At 44.4% G+C, this 23,163-nt stretch overlaps 2 long non-coding RNA genes across 4 annotated transcripts; one reads left to right on the top strand and one right to left on the bottom strand.

Moving 5' to 3' along the window:
• The first annotated feature begins 1,294 nt into the window (after window positions 1-1,294).
• Window positions 1,295-14,840, top strand: LOC135896982 (uncharacterized). 3 transcript variants are annotated; one of them, XR_011512585.1, is made up of 3 exons: window positions 1,295-1,459; window positions 2,391-2,526; window positions 14,715-14,840. It is a non-coding gene; the product is annotated as an uncharacterized lncRNA (long non-coding RNA). The 3 variants fall into 3 exon arrangements; XR_011512584.1 differs by lacking the exon at window positions 14,715-14,840 and adding an exon at window positions 11,943-12,039; XR_011512583.1 differs by lacking the exon at window positions 14,715-14,840 and adding an exon at window positions 9,498-12,039.
• Window positions 2,288-23,163, bottom strand: LOC135915117 (uncharacterized). The gene is made up of 4 exons (XR_011512586.1): window positions 23,016-23,163; window positions 22,678-22,794; window positions 11,220-17,332; window positions 2,288-3,974 (listed from the first exon to the last, which is right to left on the bottom strand). It is a non-coding gene; the product is annotated as an uncharacterized lncRNA (long non-coding RNA).

Raw genomic sequence — 23,163 nt, 5'->3', positions numbered from 1 at the left:
GCTCCAAGCGCAATTGCTATAACCTGCAGTGTGACAGTGCAACGCAAAGCTCTCTGCCTTTGTTATGTTGCTCGGAGTGGCGACAGAGCGCTGGGCCAGCGGCTGGGACGATGGTTGTGTCGCGGTGTGGCGTCGAAGCCGTGACGAGAAAGCGGCGGCATCATAAACGTTGAAAGAACATGTTTTGAGCGTTTGGACCTTGGTTGGTTAAGTGTGTTAGGTTGACACTATAGCGTTACGTGCTTTATGAAACTTCAGAATAGGACAAAGAAGGCACTACTGATACAAGACATATACAGTTGTACTTCTAGTGGCTTGAAAATCAAATTTTATTGAGGGCTTGATTATGTGCTCGTTCATGTGCTCATTGACATGCGTGTTTTAGGACTTTGAGAACACAAACTTACTTGTGGTAGGAAAGATAGTTGCTTCCGAGCTGTAGTCTAGTGTCGCACAATGGGTACCCGCAAAGCCACGCTGTAACGCTTCGGAAGCGGTACGCCAATATAAAATATGATGAAGCATACTCGTAGGAGGCCACTAGCGTCCTAGCTAGCACTGCAGCAGATGTGCTTAAAAGTACTTGAAGACGTTCAGCAATCGTGACAGCCGACGCAACCTTTTCGAAAGAGCAAGAGAGTTCGCAAGTGCCTGTCGTCTGCGAGAAAAGTCTCGCGTTTGCAGCGAGCAGGCGTCGTAGCAGACGACACTTTTAGCATTCCGCTCAAGGGCGCAACGCTTTGTCACAATACAACATTTTTATTTCCAGAAATACTTGGTGAGTATTTTTATATAAGTATATGTACGGTTGTTTTGCTGTTACAAAAATGAATAAATAATTATTCTTTGGCGTTAAATTGAGAACAGAATCGCACAAGTATGCATACCCTGGTGTGTCCTGGTGACAAACCATAGTAAACCATACTTTCATTTCAAGGCAGTGTCTGCTGTGCCCGGGGCATAGAGTTACTATACTGACTCTAGAGGACAAGCTACCCATAGGGCCCATGCATTAAAATCGGGAACCTCAAGAGCGCCGCCATGTTGCTACGCGCCGAGGTTGCCAGCTCCTGAGACGCTTGCTAGACTTGGTGACAGTAGTCAGTTTTAATCCGGCAACAGTAGCAGCGTAGCAGCATGGCGTCACCTGAACATCGCCCCCGAGTGCTCCGTGGTCTCTGCGCATGCGTTAGCTGAGAGAAGGTGAGAAAGGAGGACAAATTGATTTTACCGGATGTGACGTCACAGTGTTGCTTGTTTTTGCTTTTTCGAAATAACTACCCTCGAACTCAGACGCATGGCTTGCGTCTCGTTCGCGCGCGTACGTATGGCTGTGGTCCGCTTTTAGTTTTTGGCGAATGCTTATAGAAGCTTCAAGTTGCGGACACTGCGGTGGGCCAGGGCTTGATGACATTTGTTGCCCAGCTGCTGGTGCTACCGCGACGTACTTGGAGCAACGGTAAGTGTTGTGCGATTACCCGTTCTCTTGCTGACACGTAAAAAACCGGTTGCGCATTCGAGCTGTGGTCGATGTGATCTCGAAATTCGAAGGAACACGAAACGGTTGTCGCAGGTCCCGCAGTGATCGCAGTATAATTTTTTCGTTCGTGCCTTCAACACTGCAGTTCCTACGCGTTGCACCGATGTAAAAAAATTAACAAAAAAAAAAACAGCGACATCTTCCACGCGCCAGAAATGCATGCACTCAACTAGCGTGGATGTCGTCCTATGATGTTTATCGCGTTCTTAAGTCTATTTTTCTCCATCTCTATAGGATGACTACGCTATGCCCTTTTTATTTACCCATGCAGCGCATTGCTGCATTTAATTAACTTTCTCACTGCTGACCGCGGTATGGGCGTCAGAGGCTTTCATTCGTTGCAGTGAGATAACGAAAGCGTATTTCCTTCACTTAAAGCTTCTTAGTAGCCCCTTTGCGAGCCGTCGAGTTAAATCATACAATGCGTACGTTGTGAGCGAGCTGGTAAACGAACCCACTTTACTGCTGCTGCTACTATCGCTTTTACTGGAACTTTCAAAATTAAACATATATGAGTATGAATCGGCTCACCATAAGCTTTATATGCACGTCCGTTGCTTTCATTCATAGATCATGTGCGTAGCTTTGCAACTGTGACCGATATTTAAAAAACAGCAAGAAGGCAGATGACACAAGTAGTGTGTCTGCTTTAATTGTTGTCTGTGCTGTTTTTATAATATCAACCAACTCCACGCACTCGTGCTGTTTACAGCTAAAACGTGTTTTTTCTTGTTGCATGAGGAGCATTTGCTTCTAATTGTGGCAGTAACGTTGTGAATTGTCCTCGGCCCAGATCGCTGACTGTGTGCAAATTTGTCTAATTTGTTTCACTTTACTGCTGTCTTTACAGCTTCTGCTTATTTCCTCTGCCTGCACCTTATATTTGTTGTGTTTATTGAGACCTGGCCTGTCTCTGCCTCGTTGAAGACAAATGGACACAAGTACTGGTCGCTGTTGGTTTGTTTGGTTTGCTCAGTCTGAGCGTGGTATGTATATGCATTTGCTAAAAGGGTATGCTGCTGCATCTAATGCAGGTACTGCTTATCTAAAGGTAGATTTAATTAGTAGTGGTTTGAGTGATGTATGACACCAGGGAGTTATTGTTCTAGAAAGGTGACAAAACTGGTCCACAAATTTAAGGTATGGAGATGCTTAACCATGTAAGTGTTCTAAGTTGCCGTGAAGTATTACACACATTTAAAATTTCAGTTGCAAAAGACATAGTAGAAGAATCCAGAAGATTTTTGCTGCCAGATGTCTTGAGACAATACATTGTAGAGAAAGCATTATAGTGTGAGCTGCCAATGATTGTCGTCAGCTCTAACCCATTTTTCTATATAGTCATTGTTGCTTCATAGTCTGTTGCCATCATATGCGTGTTATAAACAAAAAATTGAGCTGCGTGACTCCCCTGATTTTTCTCGCTCATAAGCTACAAATGTTTTGATTTCGGCTGCCTTGGTTCCTCATGGTAGAAAACGAGTGTTTATTAGCCACTTGCCAGCTTCTAAGATCATGTACTTTGTAGTATGGGTGTTTTAAAGGATACTTAACATCTGCCATCATGACTGTGAGTGCTGCTGCCCAGCACTCTTAGGGCTATGCTTAGTACACATGCACAGCTATCCAAGAAAATTGACATCAGGACAACTGCCATTGAAGCTCACTTGGTAGAGCATTGCAAGCACAAGGCAGAAAACGTGGGTTCAGCTTCGTTGTCTCTTGTGCAAAGCATTATCATGATCCGTCTCCTAGCTTCTTCGTACATCCAGTCAGATAGGCTCAATAATAGTAACGTGCCTGATGGTGGGTCGTTAGTCTGGGTCCTTAGTGCAGCAGCCCAATTCTTTACCCGTTAGGCTACAGGTGCATGCATAGCGCGCCAGATTAATCTCACTGGTTCTCTCATAGCAGCTGATTCTTTCAGATGTTATGTGACACAGAGTTTGGGATTCTCCCGTTTCAGCTCAGATGCAACATAAAGCAGACGTTGTGTCTATTTTGGTGAGAAGTTGTGTGTGCAGTTGTTTTGGTTTCTCTGTGTTGACGTATTGTGCTTTGTATTTCATGTGGTGTTAGGCATTACCTCAATTGCAGCTTCAATGCTGTGCCCATAAAAACAGTTGTAGGTAGGTGCTCAGGAGTAATGGGAAGCTCATTCTTCCTAATTCTCTCTTGCATACAGCAGGTAGTGCGTCCAGTTTAGTGCCACGCACCTGTGTGGGGCATTTCCTTGTTCTTATTCTGCTGATGTGTTGTACATAGGGGGAAAGTCAGTCCTCTACATCATGGTTGTCAGTGCCGCTGAATACAGTGCAGTCTCAGCCTCGCTGCCTTGAAATGTCATAAGAGGTGACATCTGGGCATAAAGTAGCATCTTGCTGTCCCTTGTCATTGGGCATAGCCAAGGTTGTGGTTGTGCAACCCAAGGATCCTGGAAAAGGAGCAAAAACGTTTATTGAGCTCTAGAAAAATTTAATGAATTTCGCGGAGTCAAATGGTGTCTTCCATCTTTTTAGCAATAACCCTCTGCCTCTAGTCCAGGGCTCCGCTGGATGCCGCTGCCAGCTGGGCCCGTCGGATCAGCCCTAGTTGGATGTCCTGACAGTCGCTAGAGAGCATTCCTTTCCATTGCTCCGCACTCAGGTTTGGTGCCGCGTTTGTTTTCTGGCAGGCCCACGTTATACGGTAGAGCGTGGGTGTTTCCTGGCACCATGGGCATTTGTCAGTGTACTGTGTGGGTTGTATTTTACTGAGTGTGTTTAAGTTCGTATATGCACCCGTCTGTAGCGGCCTCCAAGCTATGGAGTCCTCTCTAGTGAGAGAGCTATGCAGTGGGGGGTACCGCTTCCTGCTGCCCTTATAGTGGTTTAGGATAGCCGAGTATTCTCTGGGGACTGGCTCAGTTTCCTCGAGGTCATTGGTGGAGGGTGCTCGGTATGCTGTGTATTCTCGAGCTACCCTGTCAACCTCACGGTTGCCTTCCATGTCCGTGTGACCCGGCGTCCACACTATCGTGTGTCTAATTGGTTGTTCTTTTTCTGGGTTTTGTGTGTGGTGATCTTCAGAGCGAAGTATGTGGAGCGCTCTGTGACCTATTCTGCCTAACATGTAGTTTCGGCATGCTGTTTGGGAGTTGGTTAGTATTGTTAAAAACCACCTAGTCCGATAGCCCTCCGCTGCTGCTAGAGCGACGGCCGCTTCTTCAGCCTCGACTACCGTGCAGTCCCGTAGAGACGCGCTGACGATTTCTCGCATGTCCGAGTTTATGCATTTGTACATAGCCACCCACTTTTCAACATCGGCGCCATCGGTACCGCAAAAACTTCCAGGATCTTTATTTATAACCCCAACGCAGTAGCGGCGGTGATAAATAAGGATCCTGGAACTTTCTGCGGTACCGATGGCGCCGATGTTGAAGAGTCGGTGGCTATGTACGAACGCATGAGTGGAATCAACAGATGGGACCCTACGCATATGCTAGTTAACCTGTTGTTCTACCTAAGAGGCATGGCAAAAGTGTGGTACGAAAACCACGAAGATGAGCTAACAAGCTGGGACCAACACAAAGAGAAGTTGACAGAGTTGTTTGGCAAACCAGCCGGCCGTAAAATTGATGCAAAACAGGAACTGGCCTCCTGTGCCCAATCCCCCATGGAGTCCTGTCTCTTGTACATCCAGGACGTGCTGGCACTTTGTCGTAAAGCAAACCCGATCACAACATAACAGAAGCTGAGAAGGTCGGGCATGTGCTTAAGGGCATTGCTGACGACGCCTTTAATCTGCTCATGTGCAAAAGCTGCCCTACAGTTGATGTTATCTTTAAAGAGTGCTGAGAATTCCAGCAGGCCAAAAGCCGATGAGTCTTGCAACCATTCGCCAGACTTCCTAATACTGCTGCAATGCAGACATGTGAAGATCAACCCACACAGCAGCAGCACGCACCGCCATCGGAGGACGTGGTGTGAATCGTTGACATGAACTGTATGTGATGGCGCCTGCATTTCTGTTCGCGTATCCCTGATGCTACATTTTCAGTCCCCTTCTCACAAGCTATCATTCACCAGGAACTTGAAAACATTGGTTTATGTTCTGTCTGTGCTATTGCCAACACCAGAGCTAACAAATACCCTTCTACTATTTTTGCTCCATCCCGACGCTTCTGTCCGTGTTATCGCAACCCGACTGAGTGGACAACTGCAGACGACCAGCCGATATGTTTCATCTGTCGCCGCATTGGTCATGTCGCCTGATACTGTCGCAGCTCGTCGCCCTTAACACTTCGCACGCCGACCAACCTGAGCCGTTTTGATGAAAATGTTTCGCCCACCGCTGAATCTAACAGCGCCAACTCTGCTAGGAACATGTGGTACAGTTGCTCACCATCGTCGCACGTACACCAGTATCGTTCACCGCAAACATGTTGCCCATCTTCCTGTTCGCTGCAGCCATGTCGCCTTTCGTCCCCTGTGGCATTTGGCCACACCCGTTCGTAAAACTAAGAAATGCAGCCCTCGGAGGTGGTGCTGCATTGCCTAATGCTGCAGCAAATCCTCTGTCTATGCCCACAGGAATAAGTGTAATTGGCGTTAAAATAGACAGCATAGCTGTCCAAGCACTCATAAACAGTGGAGCCCACATATCTGTGATGAGTGCTAGCCCGTGTAGACGTTTAAAGAAGTTCCTCACCCCAGCAGCTGCCCGAGTGCTTCATATGACTGACGGTGGCATGCTGGTTGTTCTTGGAATGTGTACTGCAAGTATAGCTGGCCGCCCTAGTTCTGTTCTCTTTGCTGTGATCGTCTTCCCTCATAACGTTATCCTTGGATTTGACTTTTTATCCACTCATTCTGCTCTCATCGACTTAATGACCGGCGTTCTTCAGTTAGAACTGCCTCAACTAGCTGATGCTCCGAGCACCGCTCCCCGCACTTGTGCTCACTTCACGATGTGCGTTTGTCACCCGATGCAGTTACTTACGTCACTTTGACCGCCCAGCCACAGGTTCCTGATGGTGAATATGTTCTTTGCCCCATCATCGATGTGCTTTGAACCAGTCACGGTTACTAATAATGACATCGTTTTACCACTTCTTAATTTCAGCCTGTGCCCTGAAGTGATTCCAGCCAGCATTTTCTTGGACAGCATTTCTAGTGGTTTTGAATTTGATGTTGAGAGTCTGCATTCTGAGAAGGGTTTATTAGTGCCAATTGCAGCTCCCAGCTCTGGTTCATTAACGGATGACTTTGCAAAAATGACTGCACTTAACCTCACCTCTACACAGGCCAGGGACATACGTCTCCTGCTTGAATCGTACAATGGCATCTTTGATTTTGGCTGCAGGCCTTCAGGCCGGACATCTGTTGTTCACTACCGTATAAACACTGGAGACACAAATCCTATTTGTCGGCGTCCCTATCGTGCATCGCATGAACATCGAGTCATCCAACCAGAGGTGGGCAAAACGCTCTGCAAGGGGGTCATCGAGCCATCAGCCAGCCCTTGGGCTTCGTCCGTGTGAAAAAAGAAAGATGGTGCCTGGCATTTTTGCGTCAATTATTGCCACTTAAATGGGATCACACGAAAAGATGTCTACTCACTACCATGCATCGATGACGCCTTGGACTGCTTGCACAGTGCTAAATACTTATCGTCCATCGATCTTCGATCCAGCTACTGGCAGATTTCAGTTGATGAAATGGTTGGAGAAGACAGCCGTCATCATGCCGGATGGCTTATATCAGTTCAAAGTCATACCCTTTGGCCTATGCAATGCTCCAGCGACATTTGAACGTCTGATGGACTCTCTTCTGCGAGGCTACATATGGACCACCTGTCTTTGTTACCTTGACGAAGCTGTTGTTTTTTCTCCCATGTTCGGCAGCCGACTTACCCGACTCGCTGCCATTATTGCGGTCTTCTTAAAAGCAGTCTTCCAACTGAATTCCACGAAGTGTCAATCTGGGCGTCGTCAGATTACAGTGTTGGCACACCTCATTGACACATCCGGTGTTCAACCAGATTCGGAAAAAGTTCGTGCCATACGCAGTTTCCCTGTGCCACATTCTGGTTCTGACGTGCGCTGCTTCGTCGGCCTGTGTTCTTACTTTTGCCGTTTCGTCAAAAACTTTGCCAACATTGCTCAGCCTTTAACAGATCTTCTAAAGGAGAACATGCCATTCTCACGGGGCCCGGAGCAGGCTCACGCTTTTGCCGCTCTCATCGGGTTTCTGACCACCCCTCCCATACTTGCCCACTTTGATCCATCTGCACTGACCGAAGTCCACACTGGTGCAAGCGGTCATGGCATCGGCGCTGTTCTCGATCAACAACACAAGGGTACCGAGTGCGTGATAGCTTATGCCAGCTGCCTGCTGTCACCTGCCGAGAGAAATTACCCCATCACCAAGTGGGAGTGCTTCGCTTTAGTTTGGGCTATCGTCACGTTCCGGCCATATTTGTACGGCTGCACATTTTCGATCGTTACAGACCACCATGCACTCTGCCAGCTGTCTTCCCTCCGGGACCCGACAGGGCGGCTTGGTCGCTGGGCTTTGTGGCTCCAGGAATTTTCATTTATTGTCACTTACAAGACTGGATGCCTCCAAAAGGACACTGGCTGCCTCTCGTCACCCCGTGGATCCACTTAATCCTTCTACGCATGATCCGATGACCTGCGTGATGGCATTCACTGACATGACTGACATGCACGGCGAACAACAACGCGACGAGTCCTTACAGCCCATCATCGCCAGAATACAATCACTCCAGCAGCACTGACGGCACATGCCGCATGTTCGTGCCGCACAACGGCATCCTCTACCACAGCACTATCAACGCTGATGGCCCTGAGTTGCTCCTTGTCCCTCCTTGTCATCTGCAATCTGTTCTTGAACGTCACGATGCACCGACAGCGGGACACCTTGGAGTTTTGCGTACATACGATCACGTACGACACCGGTTCTTCTGGCTGGGTCTCTACTGCTTACTGCACTCTTATGTCGCAACTTGTGAATTGTGTCAGCACCGAGAGAAACCTCCCCGACCACCTGTCGGATGACTTCATCCAGTTGAAGTTCCTTCCGAACCGTTCTCTCGCTTAGGCCTTGACTTGCCTGGCACTTTTCCGACGACTAGAGTTAACAAGTCGATTGCCGTCGCTACTGATTACATGACACGCTACGCGATAACAAAGGTGTTGCCGACTATAGTTGTGCAACAGACGTCGTTGATTTTCTCCATCACTGTTGTGAATGTGACCAAGTTCTCGCGGCATTATATTGTAAATACAGTCTTTCTATACTTCCAACATCCCCATAACAGTATGCTTTGCCTCTGGCATGTTCATGATCACCGATGGCATACAAAATAGTGATGCAGACTAAGCTTCGCAAAGAATTAATGTTCCATCTCTTCCTTACAGGCTGCTGTGTTTCAACTAAATCTGCATTTCCTGTGTCCAGTGGTCTCGTTGCTCAATTAGTGCTTGCCTATTTCTGTTGCACTGCAACCCACTAATGTTAAAATGTGATACTTCTCCTCTTTTCCGTTGTCCTCCTGTCCTTTTACACTGCTGCAAACTTTTAGATTTCGATGCTCGAATGATTAATACAACCATTGATGCTACCATATTATGTGAAGACTGTCATGATGGCAATAATTTAGGTGGACCTGAAACTAAATGAAAAAAAAAGAAAACAGACGTGTGAGTAGGAATAACTTGTGACCAAACTGGCTCCATGCGAAACTTTGCCTCAAGGAAATTGGTCTTAAAAGTCTCAAACCCTTTTCGTGCTCTCGTGACTGTCTAATAGACAGTCACGGAAGTTGCACAAAAAGGAGTGCCTTTCTGTTGGGGAACTGTTTTTATCACGAGTATGCTATACAGCACCAGTTGTGCTATGAGCAGGCACAACTGCACATACAAGCTATAGCCTGAACTTTAAAATAATTTCAGATCTATTTGTGAACTTCCCAAGCCACTTCACAACTGCAAGCTGAATCTGATGTATGCTGTCTCAGGGTCATGACCTATATTTGGGGGAAGACTAAGAATGCAGCCTGTGACTGAAGTTTCAGTGTTTTGAGCCCACCATTTCGAAATGCTTTTTATGTGCACTCAGTAGGAGACAGTTCTCCAAGCTTCTTGATATGATTTTCAGTGATACTAGAAGCAAAGCTTATTAGTTGTATTATACTAAATTTTCATATTTTCTCTAATATACTGTGGTCGCGATAACACCACACTGCTTAAAAGGCATAGAAAATAAAAAAGCTACTTATTTGCCCTAGTATAATGTAGAAATCGGCATTCTGCAGTCTGAAAAGTGAAAACAAAAACATTATCGTTGCAACATTCACAACCACTTTAGCTGCTCATAAAATCATTGATGTACATGTAAAGAGCCTCTATGTTGTGTCTGTTAAAAACATGCTCCATCATGCTGCAGCATTATGCACATTAGCTTTGTGTAGAAGCCACAGCAGTTGCAATGTGCTGCACCGCAATGCACCTTGGTTATGTGGAAAAGCTACCATTGTTGCTATGCTCTTTACTGTTATACACGTCAACCTTGTGGCAAAGCCACTGCACTTGCAATGTGCTGCACCTCAAAACGTTTCAGGTATGTGGGAATGCACACTTGCATGCGCTAGATTTGGGCATTTTTAATGCAAATAATTATTTTTTCATACCAAGCACTTTGCAGTAGGCAATTTTACGTCCCGACTCGTTTCGGTCTTCTGCATTGAAAACAAAAATATGTTACAGTGACCCCGAACCTGTTTCCCAGCATAACAACCTGACACTCTAGCCATTTGACCACTGTCGTGCACATACTTCTTGCTCTCCAATGCATTGCTGTGTGTATGGGATAGTGGCACGTGTATAACAGTGCATAATACATGTCAGAGCATGTGTGCATATACAAGTTGCTTATCAAACTGTGAGCATGTCAGTTTCTCCCATTCTTCCTTTGTAGCTGGACTTCGAGGTGCTTTGTTAGAATGCACCACCTTCGGGATTCGCTCACATTTCCAAGTCCCCCTCACTGTAGCAGCTAGCACAACATGGACACTGTACCTTTATGCTGTAATGTTTCTTCACTGGAGTACAAAAAGGAATTGTGTAGATCCAACATACATGTTAAAAGTGGTTAATGAGAATCTATGAAACATTCATATTTAATGCATTGTTGCAATCCAAATGATGGAAAGCGTATTTGCGTTGGCAAGCTAGCAGTAGCAGATGTCACAGGCATGTTATGCAGGGAAGCCACCTTATCACCTATAGCTGTTCTCTGTGCAGTGAGGATGAAGGTGACATGTGCTTGTTTAGTGAAGAACGTTGACAAGAGGTGTATGCACAGAGACATATGACACTTATCTTAATACTACATGTAAGGCTTGTATACTTGTGTCGCAGCGACACATACCTATTCTATGAGATGGGCCTAGAATAGGCACGTGCCCATTTGCGCATACTGCATAAGCCAAGTTTTCCACTCGTCAAAACAGCTGCCACAACAGTGTTAGGAAAGAGGCAAAGAAACCATGCCTTTGCATTCATACTCTCCTCACAAAGCTTGTGTCATATATGCAATCACTCGCCATACACAAACACATTGGTCAACACTGCAATGTTTGGAAGAACCCAAACCAACGCTACATAGCCATTTACCTGCAACATAAATCCCGACTGTGTCTGGAATCTACATAATGTTTCTTAATTTTTCAGGCATTTGGTGGTAGAGGCCAGCGCATTAGACAGAAATCCTTCTTGACTGCAGCAATGTTCAGAATGTAGTGTGAGGTACTCTGTCTAGCTGGAAGTTGAAGATGGAAGTTATATTAGTAGTTAAAATATAGTAGCTAGTACTGAAACTACACATGCAATCAAGGCTGAGCCACATGCAAACACGGAAGAGCAGACACACACGGTGGTCACTTGAGCTGGCATTGTGTAGCTTTACCAACAAGCCCAGCTGGACACTGAAGTAAGGCATGTTGTTGGGTTAGTCAGCTTGTAGCTTCAGCAAAATTTTAAACTGTGTGAGGAAGACAGGACATGAACAAAAGCATAGATGCATGCGCAAAGTATAGACTTCCGACTGGCTTTGTTTGGTGAAGGCAGAGAGTTTATAAGGTTCTTCAAAATGGCAAAACAAAAAACATTCGCAAAGAAATTGTGCAAGAGGCAGATATGAAAAATAGCAAGGCCACCTGTGCATTAAGAGTGCAGTAGAGTCCCAAGGTGCCCATCTAAGAATTCTATTTCTTTCCTTGATAGGTATCAAGAAGGTGAGCTAACTTAGTTCTCACAAATTTTAGCGATGTGGAATGCTTTGATGACTTCTCTTTCTGCTTTTGAGCTTGCCTTCGAAAGGAATTTATTCTGTTCCAGATGAGGCAGGCAGCTTTTGCTTTCGCAGCTCCTGCACTGCAAGAGGAGATTCTCAAGGAAATAATTGCCTGCATGTAAAAGAAGTTTCTGGAAGTTATCGATGGGTTCCATCCACTGTCTTTCACTGCAACTTGTGTTATCTAAATGCATGTGTGCGCGACGTGAATAATGTGAAACTTTGTGAAAGGCACGCGGGTCCCAGCGATTGCTCTGGAACATTCGACGACAGATGTATAAAAGCCGACGCGCTTGACCCGCTCATCAGATTTTCGACGACCACCGATCGTGTTCGCCGCTACCATCCTTCTTTGAGTGTAGCCTGTTTTTGAGGGCACAAGTTCGCCCAATAAAACTCTCGTTTCATTAATCACAGTTTTGCTGCCCACGTGACAATATTGGGAAGTGCCAGGAATTGAGAGATCGAGACAGACCGCCACTAGAAGTTCCCTGGGCCAGGTGACAACTCAAATGCATCCAAATATTTCTATATTTCACTATATGAACTTTTGTAGAATGAGGAACTTTTCAAGGGTGCAGTTGTTTCACACAAAAGAAAACTATTACTAAATAGTGACCAGTTTCTTTTGTTTTGTAAGCCAGATTGCATGTATTTGACATTGCTTACCGACTCTTACTTATTCTCGCTGTCCGATACAAGCATATGCACTCACATGTTTTCAAACAATGTGTGGAGCCATGTTTTTGGTGGAATAAAATTGGTCCCAATACAGAGCTTCGTGGCACACCGGATCTTACTAGCAATCACGGAGAAGAAAATTCATTAGTAGTTACAAATTGGTTCGCGTTAGTTAAAAATTTACTAATCCAATTTGTAGTCCTGTCAATTCAAAGTTTACTGTCTTTTGTGTATTGGACCAAGCCGATGACCCCTGGCCTGGGCGGGCCCTGGCACTTTACCTAGTGGTGGCCTTTGAAAATAGCAGTGTGGCACCAGTGGTTGCATCAGGATCTAGGCTCATGAAGATAGACAGCAACGTGCACAGGGCAAGGAGTTTGGTGGCCTGGTACTCGTCACAGTTGTGGAGTACACTATAGTTTTTGCGAGTCCTAGCCCCTACCTAGGGTACCAGTCTGTGCACTGTGTATATATATATATATATATAGGATGTGCAGGATTGCTCGTTGGCAGCACGTGATCATGCGGCAGCTGACAGGCCTTCTATGTGTTTCGCCCTGGTAGTGCGGTCGTCTTTGTGATTCTAGAGCTGTGCTGGCATTGCCCAAGAACAGGATCTAACGGCATGGTGCAGAATTGCAGAGTGGGGGTGCTCCATTCTATTCCCACTCCATTCCTTCAGAGTTGTGGTTATGCGATTCCAGTCCTTATAACTTGTCAGAATTTTGACAGTTGGACCAGTCCCACTGTTTGAGTGGTCAAACTAATCTACTCCAATCCTCCAATTACAGTAAATAAAACGCTTCCCGTATAATTACTTACTACTTGCGCCCCGATACAGCGATAGCGTAGAGGTAGAGCATCCGCCTCACGTGCAGAAGGACTGTGGTTCAAATCCAGGTGCCAGCATACTTTGCCCCGGCTGACCTTCCACATATGCCCCCATGGGTAATGTCCAAAATACCAGTACGTCTATCTATTCCCGGAATTTCTAAAAAATCGCGAATACCTACCGTCGGCCTCAGACATTTAACACTTGAATATATGTTGAAAGAATATGACTCCTCGGTGAGCGTGTATACAGACGGCTCGGTCTCGTCGTATGCGTCTGGTGCGGCTTTTGTCGTGCCTGCGCATCAAGTCATTCGACGTTTTCGTCTGCATAACAAGACGACTACAACATCTACGGAATTAGTGGCACTAAGAGAGGCCGTTCAATATATTGCGCGACAGCCTCCTCAAATATGGACAGTTTTCAGTGACGCAAAATCGGCTCTTCAACTGCTTAGAGTGGTGTTGAAAGAAAGCGCTTACAGAGTGTTGGCTCTTCAAACTGCCGAGCTCTACACTTTAGCGCAAGAAAACGGCCACCAGATAACATTTCAGTGGATTCCTAGTCACTGCGGTATACAGGGCAACGAACTGGCCGATGCCGAAGTGAAGAAAGCACTCGAAGAACGAGAGTCACTGCTTTCAATTCCTTTTTCAAGAGCGGACGCCAACTGTCTCCTCTCCAGTGTCATCCGAAAATTGACAGCAAAGCACTGGGACAATCCAGATAATCGCCACAGACGACTCCAGAGATTGGACCCCACCATGAATTTTAGGCTACCACCGATAATTCAACGAAGCTGTGCCAGTCTTCTGCACAGACTAAGGCTGGGGGTAGCGTTTACGCGCGGATACGTGGACCTCATGCGATGCACCGAGTCTCCACACTGTGAGGTGTGCAATGTGACTGAGACTATAGGTCATGTGCTTTGTGACTGCCCTAAGTTTGTGGAAGAGCGTGATAGGTTGGTCAAGGACCTTACGCGTCTCGACAGCGCACCGTTGTCGGAGGACGTTATTTTAGGCCCTTGGCCAGATGCTCAGTCGAGTTTCAAGGCGATCAAGGCATTACTGAACTTTTTAAAAATTACGGGCCTGGATTGCAGACTTTGAGCATGCCAAATTGCTTGCCATATGTTCTACATCTTCCTTCTATCGTCATCGTCACCCATCATGCACCTCTTTCTTCCCTCTTTCTTTCCCTCTTCCCCTTCCGCCAATGCCGAGTAGCTGGCTAGAGGAATATACCTCAGGCCGACCTCTCGGCATTTCGTGTCATTAAACTTCTTTCTCTCTCTCTCCAGGTGCCACTCAATTTTCCACCGGATAAAAAAAATCCATGTTGATACAGTTGTATAAACAGGCCTGGTGGCCTGACCCCAGTGACCAGAACTGGTAATGCACTCCCTTACCAGAGCAGGATTGGCCACAACCTCCTATATGAATAGAACAATCAAACCCCGGCCCTCGGTCCCCAGCAGCTGCGAAGCAACTGACCACAGCGGCGGTCAGACCTGTGACGCCACAGAGGGTGCTAATAATCTCTGGATCCGGACAGGCCACCATTGGAATCTGAACCTGGCAACGTTTAACGCTAGAACGTTCTCTAGTGAGGCGAGTCTAGCAGTGCTATTGGAGGAATTAGCGGGCATTAAACGGGATATAATAGAGCTCAGTGAGGTTGGGAGGACAAATGAAGCATATACAGCGCTAAAAAGCAGGCACATACTGTGCCACCGGGGCTTAGCGGAGAGACGAGAACCAGGAGTTGGATTCCTGATTAATAAGGATATAGCTGGTAACATACAGGAATTGTATAGCATTAACGAGAGGGTAGCAGGTCTTGTTGTAAAACTTAAGAAGAGGTACAAATTGAAGGCCGTACATGTCTAGCCGCCTACATCCAGTGACCAGCAAGTCGAAAGCTTCTATGAAGACGTGGAATCGGCGATGGATAAAGTCAAAACAAGATACCTTTCTCCAGCCTGCTTCTTGCCTACCCTGGCATTGAAGTCGCCCATCAGTATAGTAGAGTTTGCAGAATGGAATAATTTGCGGACAATGAATACCTTCTTCCGCAAGTGGGATAACCGAAAGTGGACTTGGAGGAGCCCGAATGGCGAGACTAGAAATGAAGTAGACCTCATACCCTGCGCTAACCCTGGCATCATACAAGATGTGGACGTGCTCGGCAAGGTGCGCTACAGTGACCATAGGATGGTAATATCTCGAATTAGCCTAGACTAAAGGAGGGAATGGAAAAAACTGGTACATAAGAAGCCGATCAATGAGTTAGCGGTAAGAGGGAAAGTAGAGGAATTTCGGATCAGGCTGCGGAAGAGGTATTGGGCTTTAACTCAGGAAGAGACCCTCAGTGTTGAAGCAATGAACGAAAATCTTATGGGCATCAGTAAGGAGTGTGCAATAGAAGTCGGTTGTAACTTCGTTAGACAGGATACCGGTAAGTTATCGCAGGAGATGAAAGACCTAATTAAGAAACCAACCCTTATACATAGCTTTCATTGATTACGAGAAAGCGTTTGATTGAGTAAAAACCTCAGCAGTCATTATGGAATCGGGGTGTAGACGAGCCTTATGTAAAAATACTGCAAGATATCTACAGCAGCTCCACAGCCACCGTAGTCCTCCATAAAGAAAGCAACAAAATCCCAATAAAGAAGGGCGTCAGGCAGGGAGATAAGAACTAAACGAACTCTCCTATGCTATTGACGGCGTGTCTACAGGAGGTATTCAGAGACCTGGATTGGGAAGAATTGGGGATAAGAGTTAATGGAGAATACCTTAGTAACTTGCGATTTGCTGATGATATTGCCTTGCTTAGTAACTCAGAGGACCAATTGCAATGCATGCTCACTGACCTGGAGAGGCAAAGCAGAATGGTGGGTCTAAAAATTAGTCTGCAGAAAACTAAAATAATGTTTAACAGTCTCGGAAGAGAACAGCAGTTTACGATAGGTAGTGAGGCACTGGAAGTGGTAAGGGGAATACATCTACTTAGGGCAGGTAGTGACTGCGGATCCGGATCATGAGACTGAAATAGTTTGAAGAATAAGAATGGGCTGGGGTGCGTTTGGCAGGCATTCTTGGATCATGAACAGCAGGTTGCCATTATCCCTCAAGAGGAAAGTGTGAAACAGCTGTGTCTTACTAGTACTCACGTACAGGGCAGAAACCTGGAGGCTTACGAAACGGGTTCTACTTAAATTGAAGACAGCGCAACGAGCTATGGAAAGAAGAAGAATGATGGGTGTAACATTAAGGGGATAAGATGAGAACAGATTGGGTGAGGGAACAAACGCGAGTTAATGATATCTTAGTTGAAATCAAGAAAAATGGGCAGGGCACGTAATGAGGAGGGAAGATAATCGATGGTCATTAAGGTTTATGGACTGGATTCCAAGAGAGGGGAAGCGTAGCAGGGGGCGGCAGCAAGTTAGGTGGGCGGATGAGATTAATAAGTTTGCAGGGACAACATGGCCACAATTAGGACATGACCGGGGTAGTTGCTGTTTACGCAAGCATTTTGCAAATGCGGCTCACTTTTAAGCACCCCTCCTTATGTCTAAAAAAACAGAAATAAACATTCAGTATACTTTTTCAACTTTTACTAAGCTTATCATATAGCTCAGTGTTAACATACAGTAATCACAGGTGAGGTTACAAAAAGCAGTAATAATTGACAGTAAACACTGCTTGGATGGTGAAAAACATGGGAATCGGGTCATTTTATTTTTGACAACAACCTTTTTTGGCATAGGAGGCTCAGGAAATGGTGATGTAGCAACACTGTAAAGACTGAATAAGATAGATGTGGAATGCCTTGATGACTTCTTTCTGTTTTCTTTATTTTGTCTTCGAAAGGAATTTATTCTGTTCAAGATAAGGGAGGCAGCTTTTGCATCTGCAACAGAACATCGGTGGATGTTGTGTGAAGCACTTTTTCTTTGCTTTTTCACTACCTGAGCAAGGTAACTTTCTTTGTGCTTCATCGCGCGATTTCTACAGTCAACTTCCATTAATTCTACCCTGACGAGACTGACGGGTCGAATTAAGATGCAAAAACTTGCTGAAACACCGTTGATTCATTTGGCAGTATGTGCTTGCGCAATTTGCCTCTGAAACAAACATGCATCAACTTTCTATTTGTCCAAAGTATAAAACTAAAGTAGAAATGACAACTCCAAACCAAAGTGGAAACCTACGCATACCTGATTTTTTAGTATGCCAGCCAACTTTCTAAAGTCAGCTTCGCTGTATTACAGCCATGATAAGCGGTAAAGCATATACTGAAAAGATTTCGCGCCAAAGAAGAACACACACAAGAAAGACGACGACACCATGGGCGCCTGTGGTGTCGTCTTTCATGTGTGTGTTGATTTTTGGCGCAAAATCATTTCAGTATGCAAGATCACCAACTAGCCCAGCAGTTAAGTCTTCTAACGTGAAGCATATGAATGCTACAAACATGGTTTTAGTTTCGCACTTGATTGTACAGCTAGGCAATTTTCGGCACAATGTCCTTGGAAAACAAAAACTGTTCGTTAGAATCAGATACGTACTACAATCAGACATTGTCAGCTACCGTTACAGCTTAAAAATCTTTCTCAGCTGGGTCAAAAATAAGCATTTCAGGCAGGAGATAGCGTTTGTATAACACATTCACTGTCCCCTAAGCTCTGCTCAGGCAGACGTTGCCACTAAAAGGGGTCGTTATTGGGGTCTGGTCAAGTTCGCATTATATGGCGAATGCCAGTTTTAGGATCAAAATACTGAATGTTTAGGCCCATAGAAATGCATGGGCACCGGCCAGGACCGAATTAACTGAAAAATGAAATTAACGAGAGTCGGATTATTGGAAGTTTACTGTACACCCTTTTCTGTTCTACAAGGACTTGTCATTTTAATATGTAGTTTTCTTCTATCAGTGTGGCAGTGGTGCTAAATTTAGCATTTGAAATCATCCATCGTTCCAAGGACAAGTTGCAAAGTAGGGGCACATTTTGAGACTTGAAACATTTGCACATATAAAGGCAGGACACATTAACAGCTGTCCACTTAACATAAGTTGGCTGTATTATCTGCATAGTATGGGGTTGCTTTTTTGGAATGTGGTCATTCTGTAAAAGAAAGTTTTATTTGTTTCAAATAAATTGCTGAACTATTGCTTGTGTGTTTTCCTGTGCTCTCTGTGCTGATTGCGCTTTTGAAAGTGCAGTGAGCGACTGCAGACTGAAATGCACAAGGGTTCACTTCATCATGTCAGGAAGGATTTTTTGGCTTGACCAAGGAGCCTTAACCCCTACCATGCATACACACTTTTTTGTATAAACACATCAAATGAAAGAGAGTGACCTCATCTATTTTAAAGCCTGGCAATGTTAGACAGAGTGAAGTACAAATACCATTTGCTGTTAAGAGGAAGCTTTAGCTCGGGCCCATCTCCGATGCGGCCTATTCAAATACATGTAAAATGCAAAAATGTTTTTCTGAGACTACACCTGGACTGATTTTAATGAAATTTGTTGCATTTGAGAAAGAAAGTTAAATTCTAGTGACTGTTGGAAGTGGAATTTCGATTTAGGGCCTGAATTTTGTTAAAAAGATTTTCAAATATTCGACCGTTTGAAAAAAAATAGAAGCACGTTTACAAATTTATAGGTCTGCATCAAGAACAGACATCGCGGTTCGGTAAACAGCATACATTAGATCGTTCAAAGCGGACAAATTCGATAGGTCATTTTACATCTTACGTGAATTTGTTACGTTGGTTACAAGGGTTCTGCAAAAGTTGTATTTCCATATTGCTAAAATTTTTTATATTCATGTGTACATCAATTTTGTCCGCTTTAGATGTACTATTAGATGCAATTCACAGAATTGTATTATCCTTCATCATTGTCAGAGTTGTAAACTTGATAGCTTCGTATCTTGGAAATTTTCAATTTCTGCCAATATTTAATAAAAAATTAATGACCTAAATCGAAAATTCGGAACCAACATTCACTAGATTTTAAGCTTTTCTTTTAAATGCAACAAACCTCATCAAATTCGTTGCAGTGGTTGCTGAGAAAAATCAATTCTCCTTTTACATGTATTTAGATAGGAGCACCTGAGCTAAAGCTTCCTCTTAAGTATTGCTGCTAAAACCTCATGTTTGTGTATAGTATGCACATGCAGTGCTGGCTATGCCGTGGTTGAGCCCCGAAACAGCTTTCTCCACGCTGCTTGCTATAGCATTGCTGTGTTCTGCAAACTGAGGGCAAAACTATAAATATCTAGAAGTTCAGCAGTGCAATTGACAGCTATTTCCGTATGTTTGATGCACTCCTGGCCAGGGACTTTTCGTCCTGTAGGCAAAATAGATGGCCGCCTCGGACACTGTTTTGGAAAAAGTGCAGCATACCTCGAAAGCTTCCTCAGAATGCTTCACCAGCAGGTTCTGCCAGCGAGTGAAGTGGGGCACAATAATCTGACTTTACATGGTGCGGCACAATACCTTAAAATGCTGCTGCTTCTGGCTTCCATTTACTATGACATGCTGGTGCACCTGTGCACCTCAACATGGAGCAACCCCATTTTACTAAAATTCTGAATTCTTCTACCAACATGGTGTGGTGTGGCTATCTATGATCACTGTATAAAACTAGGGCAAAAAGCATGTCTAGAAAGTACAAAAGCTGGTATAACTGTAATGAATGACCTGCAGTCATCCAAAATGTGTAAAATCACAAGAATTGGTCAAGCTCAAACACTGCAGAGTTTAACTAGTCCTGGCATAATTTTTTTTCTTATGCATGTGTAGCTGTCATTCAGTCAATTACACTAAGAAACTTCAAATTTCTTCTATGTGCAACAAATATATCCTTAATGCAAACATTTAAACATGTGCCAAAGGCAGTGTGGCCCCATAACCTGGTGACAACATTGCATGGTAGGTCACAAACAAATGATGCATGCTGCAGTTCATAAGTAAGCCATGCCATTATTAGGTCATTGAAAACTGAGCATGTTAGGACCACTATGCAGCACAACATTGGTCTTTCCTTTCTGTCTTGGTGCACACTGTGGAGTGGGTGCATTTTAAAAACCTCAGGCAATTAAAGTTAAGCCGGAGTCCGCAACTATGGCATGCCTCGTAATCGTATCGTGGTTGTGACTTATAGAACACTAGAATTAAATTAATTTTAACTTAGATGTTTGAAAAGAGTCATAAGAAAATTTATTTAGTGAAGCAAGTCTTGGCACACATTAAGAATCCCTCAAAGCACACGCAGCTTTCAGTGGCATGGTATGGTCATAAAAGTTGCCATGTAGAACCAGATTAATATAAAAAAGTCCAGTCCAAAAGTTTAATGTCAGTGCTCCTTTACATGTAAGCATGAGGGACACATCTTTAAAGGCATCATCTAAATCCTGTGTAAGTATATATTGGTGAATATCAAATGGCCCTACGTCTAAGGAAGTTATAGGGTGTTATAACAGGAAGCCACAAGATTTTTGGTATGCACTCTTCCTATAGAGACAATATAGGGCAGCAACAAAATAGTTGGGCCTTGTGAAGAATTCATTCAAGATCTTTGCCAATTTGGCAGGTTCAATATTACTAGAGATAATGAAGGCCAATCACCTTGAAATGCTTGCCCAAACCTCATCAGCATTGCATCACTTATTTCAAATAACTTTCTTTTTGTCATTTTGCCAGATTAAAGTTCTCGAAAACCTGCCTGGCTGGTTTCAAGAACTTTTTGAGAACGGTTTGGTTCCATTCGAATGCAGCATTGTCAGTCTTTAGTGAACTAGACCCATCTTTACTGATATGCAATCAAGTAGATCAAAGCAGATGCTGTCAAAGTGCATGTGACAGAGTGTTAGGAGTGGGCATTCCTGGGTGATGTTCCCAAAAAGGGAGTTGTGAGCTTAATGCACATAGCAGCTGTAGCATATGAAAACCAGCACATTACTAATTTTTTAGATACCGCAGGGCTTGCACTGATGCTGGTCATAGTCTACTATAATTTCCACCATATATGGCCCTTGTAATCACAAGTTTTTATTGTCCTACAATATATTCCCTCTGTATACAATCAACATCTCTGCCAAGGACAACAGAAACAATACGATTGGAAAATGCAGAATTCTCCATCTGTGGAGGTGGCTGGCTGATTGCCGTATAAGATGCTTTGTGAGCTGGCATTGATGTCTAAATCTCAACTCATCTGCAAGCGTGCAAAATAGGCTTTGGGATACTTTTACCACAAGCAGAGACTAGAATGACTGTTGCCTGTGACATATGGCACAAACCCATGACGAGGGATCAGCTAGGATTCCCCATGAATACAACATCAAATAGCTTTATATTCCCACTAACTTGATAGTACATAATACTGATATGTAACAAAAATAAACAACAAAGTAACTGAAAAACGAACAGGTCTACTACGATTGAGCCACAAAGGGATTAAGATGGAAACATTTGTGTTAATAGTATGAAAAATATGTGCCTAAGATGTCATCTTCCCAGCAGCAACAACATGATCATGCACAAACTAGCATTACTCTTCAGGTGCACTCCAGGCTGCTCACACCATTTTCTACAATATTTGAAGCCCAACAGGCAGAAGGGGTCACAATTTGGCCAGTCAGAAGGGCAATGCGCTAAATACAAAAAAAAAAAAACCTACAGGCCCACTATGCAATGCTTTTGCCAAACTATCCCAACCTTCAATGTGTGCAAGTCCACAATGACCAGGAAAAGAAGTAAACAAATTCCTTAAAGATGGAATGAAAAAGAAATGTTGCGACAATTCAGAAATGAATTCTTTGTACTTTCTAGTGGCACACGGATAGACAGCCGGTGGGCACAATTTGAATTTGAACTCATGGCAGTGCTGCAGGGGCAAATACCACACTCATACTTCTGAAAAGCGTTGGTTACAATGCTGATTTGGAAGGGAAACATTGCAAATACTTCTTCAGAAGTTCAAGCATCTGACCAGTAAGTTGTTGAGCATGACTAGGGGAAATATCAATTTCACAAATAGCACCATTTCAAATAAACTGGCCCACTGCATTACTATTTTTCTAAAAGCCTCTGTGTGCGTTAATACAACCTCAACCTGAGGCAGCTTAAATCTAGGTCCCATGGAATCAAAAAATACAGCGGCGAGTATAACACTTAAATTTGCTATCTTGCGAACATGAGCGAAAACTTCAATTTGAAAAGGTTTGCTCGAAAGGAAAACTCACGGCTGTAACTCTGCTGCTCGTCGCCAGTTGTGTTAATAATAATAAAAAAACATCTGCACGATGAATAGACACTTCGATATTTGAAGCAGCTCGTTAGTGGATATCAAGGAATGTGCACTGGAAAAGAGCGAAACATGTAACCGACTGAATGACGGAAGTAAGGCTCACAGGATAAGTTTTCTCTGCCTACACCGATAATGCAGAACGTATTGTGCAATTAAATCGCCCGTAATGCGCAGCAATTACCGCACTCGATTGAAGTCGCCATCGCAGCGACGCGCCATTTATTTCAGGACCACGAAAAACAAGGTATTCACTTAAGTACAGCGGCGGTTTACCTGTCGGCAAGCCCCTAACTCGCATATGACGAAAGCAAATCTCACGGAGTCCAAGCCCACGATTGCTCAAGTCAAACTGCGCTCGCACGAATATCGCGCACGTTATACGTTTTCGACACGCACAAAAGCGCGCGCAGAACGTCTTGCA

The sequence above is a fragment of the Dermacentor albipictus genome, chromosome 3, assembly GCF_038994185.2.
Source record: "Dermacentor albipictus isolate Rhodes 1998 colony chromosome 3, USDA_Dalb.pri_finalv2, whole genome shotgun sequence".
Classification (NCBI taxonomy): Eukaryota; Metazoa; Arthropoda; class Arachnida; order Ixodida; family Ixodidae; genus Dermacentor; species Dermacentor albipictus.
Note: the sequence above shows the minus strand (reverse complement) of the source record. Positions and strands in the feature narration are given on the sequence as shown.